Raw genomic sequence first — 6,000 nt, 5'->3', positions numbered from 1 at the left:
TCCCACCCCTGGCTTCCTAGGGATTTCAGACTTCTTCAGGTTTTCCACAGGAGCCAGACAAAATTAGTCTTTCTTCTTTTCCGAAAGAGCTGTGCTTTCTGAGTATTTTTTGAATTCTTATTGATCTCTAATTCATCCTCGTCACCAGAGACAACATAATCCCAGTGTAAACTGTCCATAGACTCCCCAACATCACTTTCAGAATAAAGGTTAAACTCCTGAGCTCAGCACACCAAGCCTTGTTGATCTGGTCTCTGCCTCTGAAACCAGACAGCTAATGGGTATGGGCTGCCTGTCACTATTTGAGCCAGTTAAGCAGAGACTGGGTTGAATCATATAGTGAGCTGTTTATTCCAATTCTGCTGGCAGTATGGGAGTGCAGTAGGTCATCCACAAAAAATCTGCTCTGCAGTCCCCCATAAACCAGCTGCTTATATTGAGTAGGACAAAGGTTACATGGGGAGGTAGGAATTACAGGCGTGGGGAGGTAGGCAATGTGGGCTGGGGTGAGACTCCATTGTTTGGGCAACAAGCTTTTCCTAAGTATATCTGAAAGGGCGAGGACTACGCCCTCCATCTTACCCTGGGTCCTCCATTTTTGGGCAGCCATGAGCTCGGCAAGGCTTCTTCCCGGAAGCCCAAGCCTCTGCTAGCCACACCCAGGATTTCTTTAAACTAACCAATGACAGTCAGGGAAGTGCGCGCCATAGATATGACCACATCCTGTGTAACGAGACACCGACTTGTGCCTGGCAAATCAGCAGGGCCCACAGTCCTCTCTCCTCCCCTTACTATAAAACCTCTCTCCCCACAGGACTGGCCCTCTCTCTGCCACTTGCTGCTGTGTCAGTAAGGAGGGTAGGGGAGCCAAGCCCGGGTTTGAATAAAAGACTCTTTGCTTTTTCATCGGACACGGCTGGCTCCCTGGTGTGGTCTATTGGGGATCTTGAAATCTGGGCATAACATTTGGGGGCTCGCCGGGATCCCCAAGACCCTCGAGGGACTCACGATCTGGAGAGTCTGACTGACCGCGGTGTCTGTGTGTTGTGTATTCTGTTGTGTGTGATATATGTTATCTCTAAGGGACTTGTCCTGTGTCTGGAGGAATGGCTTTTAGATGGTATTCACCTTCTCTGGGACTTCCGGAGGGAAGTCAAAACTCGGACTGGCTAAGGGTTCGAATCTGGCCTATCTTTTAAAAAAGGTAGAAGAGAAGCATTCCTAGGCAGTTTTCTACTGCCTCTGTTCAGGGACTTGTTCTGTATCTGTCCTGTGTGAGCTCACTTCTGAAATTCTGTAGTGCCCGAAACGGTCTAGGTGGATGCACTGGGGGATCACGGGCGGGAGGAGTCAGGGGACGCCCCGATCCTCCATCTGGAGGGGCGTAGTTTTGCTTCTGCGGAGTTGGAAGGTTCCTCAATCTGAGATGAGGCGGGTCGCTCCCACCAGTTGGCGCATAGCCATCGTCTAATCTGTATTTGTCTGTGTTTGTGTTGTTGTTGTTGTTTTCTGTTTTCTGTGGATTTACTGGATGGATGTTATGGGACGAACTCAGACTGCTCCTTTGGGTATTGTGATTGATCATTTCAAGGAGATTGGGGGAGGCTGTAGAGCTCCCTCAGGAGTTGGGAAGTTGTTATTGTTTAAACTCTGAATGAATGTCTGGTGAAAGTGTGCGAGTGTGGAGGGAGGGGGCCTACCCTCTCCCCTCCTTTGTGTGGCTCCACGACTTCAGTGGGGTGGGTGTCTGAGTGAGGAACTGTGAAAACAGGTCACCCCCTCCCCGAGTAAATGCTTCTGGGATTTCTGTGCACTTGTAAAGAGAAAAGCTGGCTTAAAACTAATGCGCGCATAGTCCGATTTTGGATAGAGTTTTGAGCTGGAATCTCTTTGCAAATGTGCAGGATGGAGCCCAAGACTGATGATTTACCCAAAGGGGGGAAAAAAAGATGCTAGCTAGATTCTAGCAGCAGGATTGGCATTTCCATAATAAAGAACAGTTTTTCCAAGGGAAAAAAAACTGGTCCTTTGTTAATTAAGAAAGCTTTTCTTAATGGAGGAAGGGGATAGTCGCCTTCCGCCTGTAGCAAAATCTTAAAGAATGTGGTCAATTTACATCTGAAAAGACCAGGTAGGCCAGAACCTGTTTTGCAAGGCTCAAATGTGGTTTTCCAGAGCTGCTTGAAAGTAAAAAGTAAAGTTTACTCTAATTTGCCTCATGAAAAATCTAAAGAACAGAATTAAATCTATTGGTTGAATATTGAGAAATGCTGAATATTTAACTTGCCAGCTAAAAGTTTAAGGTTCGGATTGAATTGGGAAAAATTATGTAATTGTAATAACTAAATGCCTTTGCTTATTGGTCTGATTGAGAAGGGAGGATTGATTTTGTGACCTCACTGAAGATTTTTGATGCAAGGACCAGTTTAAATTTAATTGATATTCTTTAAAATGATTATAAAAGGTATAAACAGCTAATAAGATTTCTGTTTGTCTACAATACAGCCACATGACTTGCAGCTCCCCTGGGGGCCGCTATCTTGAAACAGCAAAGACCCCTCCCTCTGATTTAGCAATGTCTCACTGAGGCAGGATGGAATTTCAGGGGTGGAGCTTTAAGGCGGAGTTTTATGGGGCAGGAAGTGTGCTTGCCTCTCGGATTTACTTTTAAGCTAATCTCTTAAATCTAGAAAACCCTGCTTTCCTTAAACTAAGGACAATTGAAGGTTATGTCAAAGTCTTTAAAAAGGACTGATAGCAGTAATCCAATTTCTAAAGTAAAGTATGATTATTTCAGGTAGAAACTGGTTTCATCTGATCTTAGAGGGGACATTTTTCCTTTGCCTGGGAGAGACAGCCCAGCTGTCCCAGGGTCAGAGGGCTCCAGTTCAGTGTTCTGGAGACCCAGGACATGCCTAAGTTTAACCTATGTTACCCAAGGACTCTAGATAATGTGTTTACCCAAAGCTGTGGTTTGGATTGCATGCTGTCTCTGCTTCTGTAAATTGATCTGTCTTTATTGCTTAAATATGTATCTTTGTTGTTTAAAATTGTTTAGCTAGTGAAATTTCTGTTTGTGTCTATTTCTTTGAGGCTGAGTGCTCTGACCGATAGCAAAGCACCCTGAGCGGCAGCTGGGATCTTTCCCCAAGGGCGCTTGCTCTCTGTCAGAGGTGGAATCGGCCTGCCTAACTAGTAAACATCTCTGTCTGTTTGTTTGCTGGGAACTTTGATTTGCTATGTGATATTCTGTGCTGGGTTGGGATTTTGGAATTCTGGGGTAAATTTAAAAGGTATTTGTGGCTTTTCTAGTCTGATTGGGACATTTAAGGGTGGGGCTAACAGTTCCTCAGGGCAGAGATTTCATAGGCCCTTCCCCCTGCCTGTGCTGAATTAAATAATACAGGCCAGTGTCATTTGGCTTGCTGGTTAAAGGAAGACAATGGGCCTTGGAATCTTTAAAGGTGGACAGGAATGAAGCTGGTCAAATGTACTGAAAGGGTTTGGTACCGGTTGCTGCTAGAAAAGGAGGGGCTGATATCCCCTTCTAGTGCACACCCTTAAAAGAGGCCTGATTGCTGCTCTGCCACAAAGGGAACTGGTAGAAAGGCAAGAAAGTGGAGCGCTGTAACTAATAAACAGGGTTACTTTGAAGTTCTCCAAGAGAGGAGGAATCTGAATCGGAGACTGACCGAAACCTCACTGGGTTGGGAGAACCGGAGGCTATGATAGGGTCCGACAACAGACCAGCCTTTGTTTCACAAGTAATGCAGGTAGTAACCAGGGCTATTGGGGAAAATTGGAAATTACATTGTGCTTATAGATCCCAGAGTTCAGGGTAGGTAGAAATGAACCATGGAAACTGGCAGGGACTGGGTGGCTCTCCTATCATGTTTGGCAGGCCACCCCCTATCATTCCTAACCTTAAAGCTGACTTTCTTGCTGCAAAAACTATCTCTTTCCTTGAGAGGGCTCCAGAGGGCGCACGAGGACATTTGGCCACACCTCCGTGCCATCTACGAGACAAGCCTAACCCCAACTCCTCATCAGCACAGACCAGGAAATTGGGTCTACATCAGAAGGCACGCTGGGAGACCCTCGAGCCACGTTGGGAGGGTTCCTACACTGTGGTGCTGATGACCCCCACCTCTCTCAAGGTAGACAGCATCGTGACCTGGGTCCATCACACTCACGTCCGGTCAGCGGACCCATCCGTGATCTGGGAAGACTTCGTCACCAAATGGAGCGTCGATTGAGATCAATGCAACCTGCTCAAGCTCAAGCTATGGTGTGCTCGACCTGCCTGATGCTGGTAACATTGCTTGTGATCACTCCTACTACCGGGAGCCCCCACAATACTGTGTAATAGACTTAGATGATGCCTGCATCTTCATGGACATGGCTCCCAAAAGTCAAGGACAATATATAGGAAGGTCAAGAATAGACTTTAGTATCACATGTTTAGTAGCAGAAGATTTGGCTGCCTGAAGCGGCCATGATGACAATATTATGTTTCATTGTATTGATATGTTATATTGGCCTTTAATTCTCTTGCAGGTTTGAATGTATGTTGGCTGTCCTGGAAGGGGACTGTGTGGGGTGAACCCCAAAAGTAAAGGGTGTCTAGCTGCCAAGAGGGCAGGTGCCCAACTGGGCAGGGAAGGGTGCCCATCAGGTTTTGGTCTCTGTTGAGAGACAGTTAACGGTTGGCAGCCTGTATACTGTCTTGCAGGCCTGTGTAACCATGCCCATGTCCGGGGTAGTAGAATAAAAGGTCTGAGGCATGGTTATGCATAGAAAGAAGGTTTTATGCCAACAGTTACTGTTTTGTCATAAATCCATGAAAAGGAATTGGCAAGGAAAGTCAGAAAATCTTAGAGCAGATCAGTATGTTTTTCTCCTTATGTAATTCCTCCGAAATTTGGCAATGCTAAATAAGTCATGGCAATACATTTCTTTGCATAGATTCAATAAGACTGGTTCCTAATAGTGGTTTTATTAACGGAAAACTTTGACTGGAGTATCATGTTTTAGAGAGCCCTGTCTGAGCTCTAAAGACTTGAAGCCAGTAAGAATGCCACAAAGAAAGCCTGGTATCCTGCTTGGAAGCCCTGAAGATGGCTGACGCTGGAGCGTCAGGCCCATGCCCTACCATCACTGGCGGTTGGTAAGAGTAGAAGCGGAGCAGTAAAGATGCCTCTGCGTCCCTGTGGAACCCCCACACACTCTGGGCCGCAACGAGTAGGAGGGCTACTGAGATGGGCCTTAAAGCCTGGAGCATGGGCTCACGTGGAGTTGCTACAGGTGAGAGATTCACCTAACTCAGCAGATACTGCAGGCAGGCCTGATGGCGGCTGGATGGCTTGGCTTCCTGGCCCTATGGGGCACATTAAGATTCAACCATGAGATTCTAGCAAAGGTAGTCAGTTACCATTCTTGTTGTGTTTATGCAAACATCAGGCCAAATTAAATACAGTAGATAAATTAATCTTGATTTGGCTTTTTGATAGCCATGGAGGAATTAGAAGAAAGATCCTATTTCAATAATAGTTGTTAAAGCTAAAATGGTTTCTTTCCCTTCCACCGTACCATTTGTTAATCGTATAGGGATAGTTCAGTTGATAGTTCTGTGTGCCCAGTATGGGCCTCTAGCAACGGTGAAATTGAAATGCAGTCCGTCTCATGATTGAGCCGGAAGTTCCAAGACAAAGGGGGGAATGAAAGGGCGAGGACTACGCCCTCCATCTTACCCTGGGTCCTCCATTTTTGGGCAGCCATGTGCTCGGCAAGGCTTCTTCCCGGAAGCCCAAGCCTCTGCTAGCCACACCCAGGGTTTCTTTAAACTAACCAATGACAATCAAGGGAAGTGCGTGCCATAGATATGACCACATCCTGTGTAACAAGACACCGACTTGCGCCTGGCCAATAGGCAGGGCCCACAGTCCCCTCTCCTCCCCTTACTCCACCCCCCTATAAAACTCCTCTTCCCACCGGGCTAGC

The sequence above is a fragment of the Myotis yumanensis genome, unplaced genomic scaffold, assembly GCF_028538775.1.
Source record: "Myotis yumanensis isolate MYYU_CA2020_CCGP unplaced genomic scaffold, mMyoYum1.0.hap1 SCAF_12, whole genome shotgun sequence".
NCBI lineage: Eukaryota > Metazoa > Chordata > Mammalia > Chiroptera > Vespertilionidae > Myotis > Myotis yumanensis.
Note: the sequence above shows the minus strand (reverse complement) of the source record.